The sequence below is a fragment of the Saccostrea cucullata genome, unplaced genomic scaffold, assembly GCF_032062105.1.
Source record: "Saccostrea cucullata isolate Sc308-1 unplaced genomic scaffold, CSIRO_AGI_Scuc_v1 ctg2297, whole genome shotgun sequence".
Classification (NCBI taxonomy): domain Eukaryota; kingdom Metazoa; phylum Mollusca; class Bivalvia; order Ostreida; family Ostreidae; genus Saccostrea; species Saccostrea cuccullata.
Window position 1 is genome coordinate 47,727 of NW_026923228.1, and position 16,095 is coordinate 63,821.

The 16,095-nt window shown below is 32.2% G+C and overlaps 1 long non-coding RNA gene and 1 other non-coding gene across 2 annotated transcripts; one reads left to right on the forward strand and one right to left on the reverse strand.

Moving 5' to 3' along the window:
* Positions 1-4,010: 4,010 nt before the first annotated feature.
* Trnad-guc (transfer RNA aspartic acid (anticodon GUC)) lies at positions 4,011-4,082 on the forward strand. The gene has a single exon. It is a non-coding gene; the product is annotated as a tRNA-Asp (tRNA).
* A 3,913-nt stretch (positions 4,083-7,995) lies between these two features.
* LOC134263469 (uncharacterized) lies at positions 7,996-14,114 on the reverse strand. Its single transcript, XR_009991268.1, has 3 exons — positions 14,061-14,114; positions 9,547-9,622; positions 7,996-8,324 (listed from the first exon to the last, which is right to left on the reverse strand). It is a non-coding gene; the product is annotated as an uncharacterized LOC134263469 (long non-coding RNA).
* Positions 14,115-16,095: the final 1,981 nt, after the last annotated feature.

Below are 16,095 nucleotides of genomic sequence, written 5' to 3' on the forward strand. Positions count from 1 at the left end.
ACATTTACATGTACCGGGGTACATGTAATTTTTTGTAATCTAAATCCAGTTTTCATCCATCTTGCATGTAATGTTGAAAGAGTCACAGGAATTCTGCAGATTTAGTAAATTTTATACATTTACTTTTCTTATTTATATCCAAATTTTCATTAATTTTCAAGCACTTTTTCTTTTAGAAAGCTTGTCCAACCACCAAATTTACAAATTTTATTCACCAATACACTGTATCAGATAATCTTATAAACAAACATCTCAGACAGGCAAGCTGCCTTGATAGCTCACCTGAGCTGAAAGCTCAAGTGAGCTTTTCTGATCACCCTTCTCCGACATCTGCCTATCTGTCTGTCTGTCTGTACACTTTTCACATTTAAGACTTCTCAAGAACCAATGGGCATATTTTTACCAAAATTGGTACATGGCATCCTTGGGTAAAGGGGGAATATAATTCTTTAACGTGATGGGCCATGCCCATTTTACGAGGAATTAATAAATAAATCAAAAAAAGACAAAAATAGGGTGGGGTCATTAAAAAATCTTCAATCCAAGAACCACAGGGCCAGAAAAGCTGAAACTTAGGTGGAAGCATACCTGGATAGAGTAGATTCTAGATTGCTCATATAATGATACCCCTGGGGTAGGATGACTCCACAAAAAATATGAAGTTCTGGTAAGGAACAGCAGGCCTTATAATATATATGTAATTGAGTATTATGGGCCTCTTGTACTTTTAGAAGTACCTAGTCCATGCCTTAAAATCAGCTTTTTAATGAATAAAAATTGTTTAGTAGAATATAGTTCTTTATATAGATCCATTATAGTGTGAAGTCCCATTATATAAGTTTTATCTGCTTTCAATATTGATTTAGCTGGAGAATGTGGAAGTATGTTTTGTTTACTGTAGGTTTTAAGTTTAAAAGTAAACTCAAATTTGGAGACAGGTAGTACCTATATATTTAGTATTACCTCTTTGATAAGTGGTGTTTTACTTAAGTAAATAAATAGGATTCAAATACCAATATTTGCTTTCCTTTCAATGGGCTTATATCCCGACATCTACAAAAAGCATGAATCAGGATAGAGAGACCCATTCATAAAGATAAAATGTATTTGCATGATTTGTGCAAGAAGAAATAATATCTTATTGATAAACAGGTTTTACTGGTAGGAATTGACTTGACAGGGGCATATACTGAAAGGTTTCTGTCCAACCTCTGTTAGCCCTGTTGATATGTCTGGTAAATAATTTTGAAGGAGTTCCCTGGTGATTTCCTATTTTAGCTTCGAAGTGAATAGTTCTTTTGTAACTACAATCCAAGAATTACATGTAATAATGACGGCTCAGAGAAGCTATTTTAAAAAATCTTCCTTTACATCACTTCTAGAGATTCGGGATTTTATCATTGTCTAACATTAATTTTGATTTAACTCTTTACTGTAAATTTGATAACTATACATGTATTGGCTGGCACTAAAAAAAATCTTCATACATTTACAAAATTAATGTGAATTTATCTGTCCGGAACGTGCGAATGCGATTTTTTTCTAACAAATTTGTTATACAGGTATCTAAGGTCTGTCTTTCTGCGCTTTCAAGGAAAGAAATGGAAAAAAAGCTCTTAATATTCTTCCTTTTTTAAGGATTACTATTTTATAATGAAGGTTCTATTTCTTTGTGAAATTTCGTCTTCAATAATGATTTTTTCCCCTCATGTACTTGTCCGTTCGATATGCTATTTGCTTGGATTTCATTTTAAGCTCCATTTTTTGTTTGAAAAATGAAATCATTGAAAATTAAAGTAAGCTACAACTTCTCCATTTAATTAAAATATATTTTAGAAATAAATCATAGTTCCAGATCCAGTATTTGGTTTTATATGTACATGTATATAAATTGAGGCCACGAACTATATTAAGTATTGCATGCAAATGTCATGGTGATACATACCCAAAAAGTTAGGGTAGCTGAATGCACAGAACATTCATGATAGCATGCAATGCAGTGTGGTTAGTTACCAAAGATGTTAAGGTTAGAAAAAGTTTCTTAAAATAAGGTAATATTTGTTTTTTACTTAGTTTTTACTTATCTAATAAGGGTAGTGTAAATAGAGATGGAAAGTCAATATTTACTTTCCTTTCGGTAAGCTTATTTAGACAGAATACTTAGATATCACAGATAATAAACCCATTCATAAAATTTGTTCTGTCTGTGCAGAAAGTTGAAGCCGACGCTAAACAAGGGGTTTAAAGACAACCTTGAAAGGACCACAGACTGATAATTTTTTCTGTCGTGCACGCACGTGCATGTTTATCAGTCTGACTAGTAAGGAATTATCATGGACTTTCCCAAAAATTTCCTGAATCGACCTTGATCAAAATGAAATGTAGGTTATTATTACTCATATAAAAAATCACAGCATACAGCTCCTAATGAGTCATGAGTATACATTTGACGGGGGGGGGGGGGGGGGGGTAATTAAGTTATTGTATAAGTGGACAAATTTAGCGATTTGTCCTCAAAATGCGATCTCAGCACCCTTCCTAATAGTACATGTAATAAGGCCAAAAATAAATACACACTAAGATTCTGCTTATATGGGTATTTTATTTCGTTTCCAATGAATTTCCAAATTCTATCATAGTAAATATAAAACAAAATTCCAATTAATCTCATCTTATCTCAGGGGATAGGTTGGGTGAATGGGTTAGAATTCATTATTGTAAATTTCAGGATCCACCCCTTCCTAACTTTATTATTACCTATATCCCCATTTTCTCTAAATTTTTTTTGTCATATTAACTTATTATAACCGGTTTAAATAAAACTGTATAAAATGAGAAAAAAGATAATAGCCTTGTGACTTTAAGATCGACTGCATTAAAATTCAAAGCGCACATTGATCAGCTTTATGCGTTCTATGTACATAAATCATGCATGTATGATTTTCATTCAAGGTGAAATTAAACATCCTTCAGTTACACACAGGGCGTGTAAGCAGCAGACATGCCTTTGAGCCAACACTTTGGGTGGAGCATTCTTTTTCATGTCATTCTTCACAGATATATTATCTTTGTTCATTTTAATCCGTAAAATATAATTAAATGCAAAGTATTAAAAGAAAAATGAGTGCAGCGAATTTGTACTTGACAACCTTCTCTAAACTATTTATAAATTTATTTTTTAAAAATTATAACCGACTAAAGCGCTATTATATTTGTTTTGGTACCTAAATATAGTTTGTAAAATAATTTTAAATCCCCCCCAAAAACTACACAAAATGTTTCCTCTCTATTTCTCTACATCTCTTGATCTCTTAATCTTCATGCATGCATGGAATTTGCAAAATGTGTGTCATTACTCATTTTTGTTATTATATTTGAGAGGAAAAATAAAGAACGTGTTTGGTGTTGCATTATTTCTAACAAAAAATAATATATAAATATTTTAAATAATTGAATAAAATAAATGAATAAAAAAATAAAGGCATGGAAAAGAGGAGTAAGCCATTTTGATTTGTTTACATATTAATTCTGGGCGACTCAACTTTTTTCCCGTTCATTTTATATATTTGTTCACAACATTTTGTTCACTCTCTACCATCGGCTCATACTGATATATCATATTTGAAATCGAAATAATTTATATAGGTCTAGAAGGTTAACTACTTGAATAACTCATCACAGGCACTTGTTTCTGTAATTTTATTTCCTGCAGAATAATAATAAATAAATTCAGTATTATATATATATATATATTTTTTTAAATTTTATAACAGAGACATTAAATAACGTGCTTGTGTTTCCCTTTTAAACTTATAGGTACATGTAATTAACAAATTCGTGTACCCTGGATTGTCTGTGTTCGCTTCGCTAATAATGTTGATCCGCTTCCAACGATGAGGGCGACGGAATCAGCCGAGGTTTGCCGAATGCAATCTAATCGAATAAAGTCACGTGACATCTACTCCACTAGTTTTTGCACTGAATGGAATTAAACCTCTCCTCATCATGAATCCTCGGTAGTATAGTGGTAAGTATCCCCGCCTGTCACGCGGGAGACCGGGGTTCGATTCCCCGCCGGGGAGGATTCGTTTTTTCTCTCCGCTTTATCCTTTATTGTACAATGTACAAAATTAATACATAAAAAAAAAATTCATGGGTTTCAATGAACTGAAATTAAAAAAAAAAAAAAACACTACAAATGTACAGGTATGTACATACATGTACATTTAAAACAGAACAACTAAAAAAGTTTGATTATAACATACATTAGTAATATTCTACTTTATCTCTTTTCAAAATCTTAACTGTACTCCGAGGCACATATCACATCCCAAAATATTACAAACAAGTATTTAGAGAGTTTTTGTATCGTACATTGTACACTATTCTAAGACCATAAAATTTAAATAAATCTGATACAGTTAGAACAGTTTTGATTTTAATTCACAGAACTTGCCAAAAAAGCAACTCCTGTTTGTACATTACAAAAACCTTTGTATAGATATAATCCTATCTTTTTATCTCTTAATTTACTTCTGTTTATATTTATTGTCACTTTAACTAAATCTACTCTAATTCTATTATACACATGTACATACCGCTAAAATCTCACCATTCGCTCCATGTATGTTTGATACTTGATTTCTTTATATACAAGCTAATTCAGAGAATTCGTGTCCCCCGCTTAGGGAAAAAGTCGGCTCCCCCTGACTGAATTTGTAGAGTTATTAAATGTATACATGTATACTGAAGGAAATAAAATACATGTATGTCAATATACATATAAAGATTTGATTGCTTATTCTTTATTATGTGTATAGATTTTTTTTATATGGAATATTTATCACACTGAATGATGATTTTATAACCTCATAAATTTTTCATTTCACATGCTGAATACTATCATTTAGTAAAAAAAAAAAGTATTTAAAAAAAAAAGAAAAAAAAAAAAAAAAAGAATGGTACGATCGAGATTCGATCTCGTGACCTCTCACATTTGAAGCGAGAGACATAACCACTAGACCACGGAGTCGCTTTACATGGGGTGAAGTATATGCAGAACTGAAGTAACATACATGTATATATTCATGTTTTCATGTTTGGTATTCTCAAAATTTTACACAATCCATGGTGTTTGATTTATTTAGCCTTTATTAAACAGTTCTAATAGATGTAATAAGAACATAAAGTCCGCCGAGAACCTGTTTTATACGCAATAACTCTCCTCATGCCCCTGCGCTAAAAATAGCGACATGTAATACTATAAATACTAATAAAACAAACGGGGCGGGGCACTTTGAGAGGGGCGAGAGACGTCCTAGGGAGTTTTGGTATAAAATTACATTGCATAAGCTCAAAATCTTCTTCAAATATCCCCCGGAAATGATAGTGTTACACACAGACAGAATGTATAAATTTACGACCTTGAACTTTGACCTTTTGACCTCAAAATCAATAGGGGTCTTCTTTAGGCCACAGGGAGTTGTTATGTAAAATTTCATTGCGATAGCTCAAATGGTTCTAGAGATATCGTGTGGAAACGAAAGAGTTTTAACAGACAGAATTTGCTTATTTATGACCTTGACCTTTGACCTTTTGACCTCAAAATCAATAGGGGTCTTCTTTAGTCCATAGGGAGTTGCTATGCTAAATTTCATTGCAAAAGCTCAAAGGGTTCTCGAGATATCGTGTGGAAACGAAAGCGTTACAGACAGACAGAAAGACGGACGGACGGACGGACGGACACACATTTGGTTATATATTGGGTACATCAAGTCCAAGTCCTATTGGATGCTGCTTATTGGATACAAAAAAAGTGTACACACGAGAGAGCATTATTTGGGTAGTTACTGTTCAAATCTTATTGGATATTAATCCTCGTGTCCGTATTTTATTGGGTTTTTTCTTATTGTTTTTTATTCATTTCAAATTTATTATATATTTAAAATTTGCTTGTAAATTCAGACAAGACTGAAAACCTTTGGTTTTGAACCCATATTTTTGTCAATTTCTGTGATATAGCTCTTTTATTGTAACACCTAACTAATTTGTTCTTAGCAATAAGGATATACACCTGTATATTTCAAAATAACTAATATTAAAATATATGAATACCTAAGTGCAAAAAAACTGAATTGTGAAAACACAACTCAACACATCTCAGACTCTGTTCAACCTTTCTTGAATAACAAAATTAAGTATTTAAGGAGAAACCTTTTTGAGTCATGACCAATTAATAATAAGCAAATGCCCATTACATGTTGGACAGAATGAAGGTATCCAACAGGCATTGGACAGGTGTCCTATACCTGTTGGGTTGTATTTTGACGAAGGGATAAAACTACCCAAGAACAATTGAACATGTGTACATTGTCCAATTCTATTTGGGTTTCTTGAATCTCCTCATAAAATACAACCCAACAGGTCACCTGTCCAACTCCTCTTGGATATCTACATCCCACCCAACAGGTAATGGACACTTGTCCAATTCTTCTTGGGTTTCTTGAATTGTTTCATCAGAATACCACCCAACAGGTAATGGACATCTGTCCATCTCCTCTTGGATATCTACATCCCACCCAACAGGCAATGGACACTTGTCTAATTCTTGGGTTTCTTGAATTGCATCATCAAAATACAACCCAACAGGTAATGGACACCTGTCCAACTCCTCTTGAATATCTACATCCCACCCAACAGGTAATGGACACTTGTCCAATTCTTCTTGGGTTTCTTGAATTGTTTCATCAGAATACCACCCAACAGGTAATGGACACCTGTCCAACTCCTCTTGGATATCTACATCCTACCCAACAGGCAATGGACACTTGTCTAATTCTTGGGTTTCTTGAATCTCCTCATAAAATACAACCCAACAGGTAATGGACACCTGTCCAACTCCTCTTGGATATCTACATCCCACCCAACAGGTAATGGACACTTGTCCAATTCCTCTTGGGTTTCTTGAATTGTTTCATCAGAATACCATCCAAAAGGTAATGGACATCCGTCCAACTCCTCATGGATATCTACATCCCACCCAACAGGCAATGGACACTTGTCTAATTCTTGGGTTTCTTGAGAATCCCCTCATCAGAATACTACCCAACATGTAATGGACACCTGTCCAATTCCTCTTGGATATCTTCATCCTTTCAATAATATATAAACTAAAAGGTATTGGACATTCTTCTTGGGTTACTCAAATTTTTTTTCATAAGAAAGAAAACCCAATAGGTATTGGACATTGGTTCAACTCTTCTTGGATATTACATCCCAACATTAGAATAAAACCCAACAGGTGATGTTTACCTGTCCAATTCTTCTTGGGTTACTTATACCTTCATTAAAATTGTCAAATTTGTCTTGGATATTTATACTCTTGCATTAGATTGCAAACCCAATAAGTATGACATTTACCTTCCCTAGTTGAATTCAAATTTATCTGCATAAGCATACATAAGTCCAAATCATATTTAATACTTTAATTCTAACATTCCACATCTCATTCAGTGTACACTTTACAAATAAGCATTTTGTGCCTAAACTATTTGGCTTTTAAAGAATTTTATAATCATGTTTGCAAAATTTAAATTTAAATATTGGAACTTGGAGCAAGTCATTACAGGTAGAGCAAGATGCTGAAAACCATATTGATAAATAGATCACACCCTTGATAAAATATTTGCCTTCAGTTGCTAAGATTGTGTTGTATTATATGGAAAATTTCTAGAATCCTGTTTATTACAGATACATGTACAATGCATATCCGCATATTTTCCCTGTAATAATAAAAATACTTCTGAGATGTAAAAGAATGGATTAAAAAGTCACCGATGTTAAAAGATATTACATGATCTCATTAATCTGGTTTGGAAATCACAAACTTAGTTTTGAAGCCGATAAAACAGTGTCGCACCAGAAAACTCAGTTACAAGTACAATGAATGAATTCGTTGTATCAAAACTTTAAAATAATTGATGCACTGTGCAAATCTTTTCGACAAATTGGGATAAAGATATTAAATCAAATCATCACTGTTATAAGTCTTAGAGCTAGAGAAAAGTCATTACATGCCCAAATTTTACATGTAAGACTTTGATCCTATATTTCAATAAATGTCAAAATGGTTTTATTTTTGTTTCTGTTCAATACTTTCTTCTTCAGGGTCTCTCATGGCCTATACTGTATGATACCTCCATTGACCCTGCTCTTTTATATTGCCATATGTTTATCCAGTAGCAATGGTTATGCTCAAGCAATCTTTGAAATATTCCTCATTTCATGCATCTCCTTCAGTTCTGCCTCTGTCCATTTTATTCATTCTGCAATTAGATAATCATAAAGGCATTTCTTTGCCGTATAAAACATGTTTTTCTTGACTACAGCAAGATCACCCTTTATGTTGATCAAACCCAACCAAGAAGTAGAAGTATATTTCTTATTCAGAAATATTTATTGATAAATAAAATGGAAGAAAAACTAAATTCTATCAACTCTTTTTTTTTCTTCTATGTCTAACTGCATCTTCATCCTACCCCCCCATCCGCCATAATTTTATCAAAATGGAATCATTATTCAACACACAAAACGATGTTGCATATTAATTAGACAGTATGTTAGTTTCTGATTGTTAAGAAGTAGATTTTAAAAAGATTTTACACCTATTCCTTGCAAATTTTAGACTTCTAATGTAACATTATTAGTACATTAAGGGTACATAATCTTCAAAAACATCTCTACACTTAATGATAAAGCTTTCACATTAGTATTGTTTTTAGCCCAATGGTTCTGCTAAAGAGGATTTAAAATTGACCCAAACCTTACTAACTGCTTTGAAATTATATTGACAGGGACTGAGTCACATTTGACACTCCATCCCCCCTTCCTGGGGTATGCTTTGCACAAAATTTGATTAAAATTGACTAAGCTGGATAGAAGTTGGAAATATGAAAAATTACAGTCAAACAGATTATGAATAACTTTCAGCACATCAGACATGAAGTAGTGATCCTTAAATAAAATACACCTACAAGATGAAGCTGTTTTATTCCTTTGAAGTGATATCTAGTATTGTTTCTTTTCCTGTATGCCACCTCTATCAGAACAAAATGTTATACATGTATTAACATAACCTATGACCGTATAGTACCCCAGTATTTACTTTACAATTAATTAAGTTCTGAAACCAACCCTCAGACGCCCTTAAAACAAATGATTCTAAACTGGCAAAGGTAAAGGGCATCTGAAGAATTTAAAATAAAATGATAGTACAAACAAGCAAACAGTGTGCATGAAAATGTTGGCAAACACTAGAAAAAATACTAAGGTACTTTATCAAACTTAACATGAATACTAAAGAGGTTTTATGTAGCTGTATTGCACATGTATACCAAAAGCTTTCCTGCAGTTAAAGGTTGGTTGCCTAGTAGTTATGTAGTATGTACAAGTTTTTCCCTCTATCTCTTCTAATTTAAGAAGCGAAAATGTCTCTAAAGATCTTATGGTTGGCATGAAGTATTCCTGTTCATTTTACTGATTACTTACAATTGTCCTATTTCTGAGGGTCATCTTCTGATGGGTGTGTTCTCTGCAATGTTCACAATTGAAGTTCCTGTTTGACCTGTTACATATTGAAAATCCTCAATGAACATGATTATGGTTTTAATTTCCATTGTAATTATTAATTACTTTTATATAAAAAAAAATCTAAACCAATTTATTGTAACATAATACTTCGGAAAATATTTATGTAAATCAATGGAAAAAAGGAATCATTATCTCCAGTTATCCTAAAATCACAAGTAAACATTAATCATATAAATTCACATACGTAAACCCATTAGCTTTTCGTGCTATTAAATCATAGTCTTAGCTGTGCAATAAAGGAAATCAAGTACTAATCCACAGCTTTGTGGCAATAAAGTTACTATCCCCGAGTAAAAAGTGACAAGCCCAAATATAGAGGCAAAAATTAAAAAGTAACATTGAAAAAAAGTTCATCGTGAAAAAAGTCAGGGGCCCGTTTCATCAAAAGTCGTAAAGTTAAGCCTTAACTTAGGCGTACATCCGGGGATTACGCCAAAATTTAGTCGGGCGTAATTTGCGTTTCACCAAGTGGCATAAGTCTAGTCGTAAAAGATATGCTTAGTCACAGGACTAGTCCTTGACAACGTTGCATTGCGCAGGCGCAAAAACATAAACATTAACCAAAGCGTACAAACATGTATAGATTGTAGCACGTCAAAGTACAGAATAACAAAAATTATAGATAAATTAATATTTGCACTAATTGAAACATGCATGGGTTTATAGTGTTATGTAAGAGACATGCATCTTTTAAGAAACCAATTTTAGTTTTTTACAATATTTCAATAATAAAAGTCTAATAAATTGAAAGGATGAAAAGGACAGTAATGTACTTGTATTTCGGAATTATTTTGGAAATTTAATTACAGCCATACCCCCTCTTCCCGAAATTGATACAGCTTAATAACTTCGCGTTTGATAATAAATTTCATGATTCGATAAATACTGATTCTACTGACAAATACTAATAATTAAGTTTGAGACAGAATAAGATTTAAAAATTTTAATAAGAAATGTATATGCAAGCAAAAATAATGAAAACAAAATGCAAACGGTTTACATATAACACATTTTGAGTCAAGAAATAAATTTTACACGTTTACTACCATGGTACATGTAAGATAATCCTCTCTGTATTTATTAATTTTTTGTCAATTCAATTGATTCATAATTGTTCAGTTATAGAAAAAAATTCTTTACTATCTGCAGATTAAATGTGATGTACCGTTTTAAAAGTATGCAGAGAGAGAGAGAGAGAGAGAGAGAGAGAGAGAGATTTGGAAAAATGACTACAAAGATATTCTTACAAAAATTCTCTGCTTGTGTGGTCTCTGTCTTTAAAATTTAGTTACAGCTACTCTTTATTTTGTTTTCATTAAAATGTAAGTAATGCAGGAAATCAAAAACATGTATATTTTCATCTTATAAGTGCTTTATATGCGCTCAGATTATCTTATACTGTACTATGTAAGATTTGCTCTTTTAAACAAAATTAAGAAAATTAAAGATGTCTTCTGCATCAATGTTTGTCTGAGAAAAAAATTTTAGGAATAATTCATTCTTGAACTTAACTGTGTAATTATCACCGTCTTACATCGATATTATAAAAGCAATAATTTATTATCACTTTCAAAAATCTCTTATTGTCTATGAGACCCCAACCCCCTCCCTGGGTTGGGGTCTATGATTCACCGGGAACATCACTTGTCCCAGATACCTAGGAAAATAATTACTTTCGTCCTTAACTAAGTAATCTGTACATTCAATGTTAATTAATCTGCAAATTCGGGAGATACTGGACCCTCTCTCCGACCCCCTCTGGATCCACGCATGTGGACGAGAAGTAAATAAATGGACTCTTCAAACATGACAAAAACTATTTGGTTTTAAGATGGGTTATTTTTTTGTTTTTTTTTCTTAAATGTAGAAAATTACATGAAAGATGATAACTATGCTTTTGAAACCGATTTTTTTTTCTTTTTTTTTTTTTTTTTTTTTTTTGTAATTTTTGTTTTTCAGAAAATATGCTGTTGGAAAATATTTTTCAAAATAGACAATTTTAATGGGTCTCTTTTTAGTAAATGAAAAAGAAACTAGAGGTACCGTAAGCAATGAGTTCAATAAAAGATATCCCCCCGCCTTCCATATAAATATAATGGCAGTGTCCATGTTTTGCTGTGGGAAACCCAAAATGTGTGTCGGATCAAAAAGTACAATAAGGCACAATGGCAATATATAATAAAGATTCTGTGAAAATTTCACCAAATTTCAATCAGTGATATGAAAGGAGTTGTGGATAGAGATGGGTACCCCCAAGGCGTAACAGATGGAGGGACGGACATCCCGATTACTAAATAGTATATACATGTACATATACATGTACCGTCCCGCTTTTCAAGCGGGGTGTAGAAATACAGTTATATATGTAAATTGATTTACAATACCTTAGACATACAATACCACAATCAAATGTGTATGAATGCATTGTCAAAACGTAAGAAATCTCTAATAAGACAATCTTTTCTTCTCAGCAGAAATTTATCAAAATATTATTCGAGTACGTTATTACTCAAACCAACTACGTCCCCAAGTAGTTGTAACAACACCCCCCCCTCCCCCTCTTCATAATATGTATAATTAAATAATGCATTGTTTGTATTTTAAATTCTTCTTAGAACCTTACTTTTTCTTTAGAACTCGCTAAAATTAATAAAAAGGCCTTATTTTAACTTTACGCCATAACTTACGCCTACCTATGAGTGACGTAAAATTTTGGCCTAAATTTAGTCAGGCGTAACGATACGCTCTTTAATGAAATGCAAATATTCGTGCTAGTCCCGACTTTACGCCGGCGTAGCGCTACGACTGGGCGTACGACCTTTGATGAAACGGGCCCCAGGGTATTAACTACAGATGATTCTTTTAAAATTAAAGTTTAATTTAATTTTAGCTAGTTAAATTCAATCATATATAAATTAAATGATTTAAAAAAATGAAAAAAAGATATTAAATATTCCTTTTCTGGTCATTCACTAGTTCGTCTAATTAAAACGAAGCAAAAATCATTTTGTTTTCATCTTGAATCATTTAAAGCCATACAATGAAAATTATTAGACTAAAATTATAAGAACTTATTATTTGTATCATTACTTTATATAAACATGATAAAGATCTAAGTCAATTGCGTTATAAAGATATCAAAATTTAATTTGGATTCTCGGAATTTTCTCCGACTTGGAAGAAAATACAAAAGATTTAAATAACACATTACAGAGAAGATAAAACGAGGTGTTCTCCGTGCTCCGAATTGTATGAAAAGCTTTAATTTGAATGTATTAACTATATTTCTTTACTTAATTTTGTATTTTTCAAAAATATATTTTTGATCAGTTACGCCATATGTGGCTTTTAAAAAACGCTACATAATTGCATGACACTTATCATTAAGCTGATTGAGTGAATGTATATAATTTAATAATGAGATATCTGTGAGGCATATATGTACAAGCATATATTGCTATATTAAACAAAGGAAAGGGGGGAATTCAAATTAGGAAATAAAAGATCGTTTTTAAGTAAATCAGTCTGGTAGTACTGCAAAATGGATGCAGTTGTGGAGATTTATGGATAATATGAGCATGCTGTCTGGAATATTTCCATATTAGGGAATTTAATAGCAAAAGAGAGTGAAAATACCGGTGGTGCTTTTCATGTATTACATGTGTATTTTAAATTTCCTAATAGCCCAAGGGGATTCCTCAGTGCAGAAAACCACTAGCCCCATCCTCAAAAATGGAAGCCCCGGGTGTAGCGCGATGCTACTTACACACCCATCATGTGAAATATAGTAGCCCTATATCAATTTCAGTATTGTTTTAAATTAATTAAAACAAATGACAAAAACAATTATTTTTAAAAAAAAATCAAAATAAAGCAGACACTCAGTCAAAATCAAAGACAGAAAGAAGCACTGTTTTGACTGAAAGTTTTTCAGTAATACAATGAATCTCTTAAGTTACATATCAGATGAGATAAACTTACATACAATTATTTAGTTGTTGTCAATATCCCATTTATCATCATCTCAGCCCACTTTGCGATTGTAATACTGTCTACATGAACCGATAATTTACAGCTGATTTATGAACACACGATTGTTAAAATTTTCATTTCCCTTTCCAGTATACATTGTCAGAACATACTTAGTTGGTAATGATATAAAATTAAATAATAAACACTTTCGATTTATTAAAGATTATCTAACAATATACGGTCATTTACTAAATACTTCTCGCCCTCAAGAGAGTTAAAAAGACAGAGAAAATTCAAAATACAAACAAGTGCAACTTAGGATTAATTGTTCCGATACATCTATTTTAATTTTGTACACAATTGTTTTCAAAATTACATTAAAATCTATTTTCCTTAAACAAGAACCCAGCAATGGATAAATATTAATAGAATAAACTTACCTTTTCTCTTGTCAATCAGAAAATCTTGCTGACATTAAGTGTTTCTTAGTCGCCATATTCTTTTCCATGAAAAGTTTTAAACAAACGTTGTTATGATCAGGATCAACGGAAGTTGATTTTCGGAACTCTCAAGAATTTAGAGTTCCGAATGTAAAACTGAAACAACAAAACACGGTGTGTCCGTGAAAGCAACTTTTTCGGACACTTTTTTGGACAAATCGTCGTGTCCAAGTTTTGTTGGGTACTAACCTGCAAATACCCAATTAGGGTGTTTTAAGCATATTCAGCGACACTTCTTATTGGGTATACCCAATAAGCAAAAAGTACCCAATAAGTACAATCTTGGCATGAAAAATACCCAATAAATGCACTCTCGTAAACACGGACGGACAGACGGACGGACGGACGGACGGACGGACAAACCCAAATTAATATCCCCCACTTTTCAAGCGGGGGACAATAATTATACGTTTAACTTAGTCTTTGTTCAATGTCGGTGTATGTTTTGTTGTTAATTTATATATATAATCAGTTGGAATCAGACCTTCGGAACTGATAGTTTTCAAGCGCAGGTAAAAGATTATTCCATGCTAATTCCAGTAATATAAAGTAGTAACAAATTTGTCAATGGCAAGTTCTCGTATTTCAGTCTAGAGATTTTCATGAATCTGGGTTAAAAACTCATTATTGACCTAGAAATAGTATTTGAAGGGCAAACATTGCACAGTGTAATAATCTTACAGAAACTAAATGAAAGAGATGTGTACTGAAACTCCCATAAAGATCATAACCCATACATGTACATCTGCTTTTAAAAGTCAAAAACTTTTTGAAATAGTTAGTCCCATTAATAATTTTCCTATTTTTCTCCTTTTCCCATTTCCCCCTTCATGATTTCCTTGAATATTTTCTTTCTCCAGTTCGATCTTTTTTCCTCCTTCCAGCCAATCAACCGACTTCATTTTGACTATTTTTCTTTTGACAATTTTGTAAAAAAAAAAAAAAAAAAAAAAGTATATTAATTTTTTAAAAGTTGTAATTCACACACAGGGGTTTTAAGATATCCCCACGCATACACACCTACACCTGTAAGCATTTTCGATTTTTTCTCTTTCTCATAAATTTCAAGAGTATCTTACAATTTCATATTTGTTATATATATATATATATATATATATATATACTAACACTTCAAAAACTTTTCTTCAACATGTATATTTTGTTATTTCTATTCCACGTTATTATATATGATTACTTGATTAGAATTTTTTAAAGAATATTTTTTGAGAAACAGTCGAAACGACCCGAGGTTTTAAAGGGGTGTGCATGTGCCCTGTCCTCAAGCACCTGTTGATTACACAAAGGCAACCTTGATTTTACACATGCATGTGTGTTAATTCAGTAACTTAAATTAGGTTGGTCAATTAAACAGTACCTCCCACCACATAGCTCTTGTGCAAAAGATTCTCTTTTGAAGTCATTCGATCTTTCAAATTTACTTTGATCATGTGAACCTTTTGATTTCCTGAACTCTAATAGAAAAATCAACCTTCCTGTATGATAAGAGTATCGTTTCGAATAATAATTCCCCTAATAAGTGTTTCAAACAACTCTTGAATTTTTCAACCTTTCTTTGATTTAATTTAAAAAATCAAATTCTGAAACACGAATCCCTTTCAAAATAAACACTACCTTATGTTTTATCTCCTATATGCTTACAGTGTAGAAGTAAGTGTTCGTGATAAATTCATAATAAAAATATCTTCAGGTAATAAACCTCTTATGGTACCAAGGTCACTCCTGCATTGCAAAGAAATACATTGTTGCACATTATACGCACGTTGTGCGATATATAATTACACGCTTAGCACTTATAAAGTGAGGTAAAATAGATGTCAAATTATATACTATTAAAGTTTAGCTCAAAAGATGCAAGTTCCTGCAGAGAAGATTATACCGGTACGTTTATTGAAACCCTTTATTTTCCCTGTAATGTGAACAATGTAGATTCAATTTTGGAATTCATCTAGCTCGA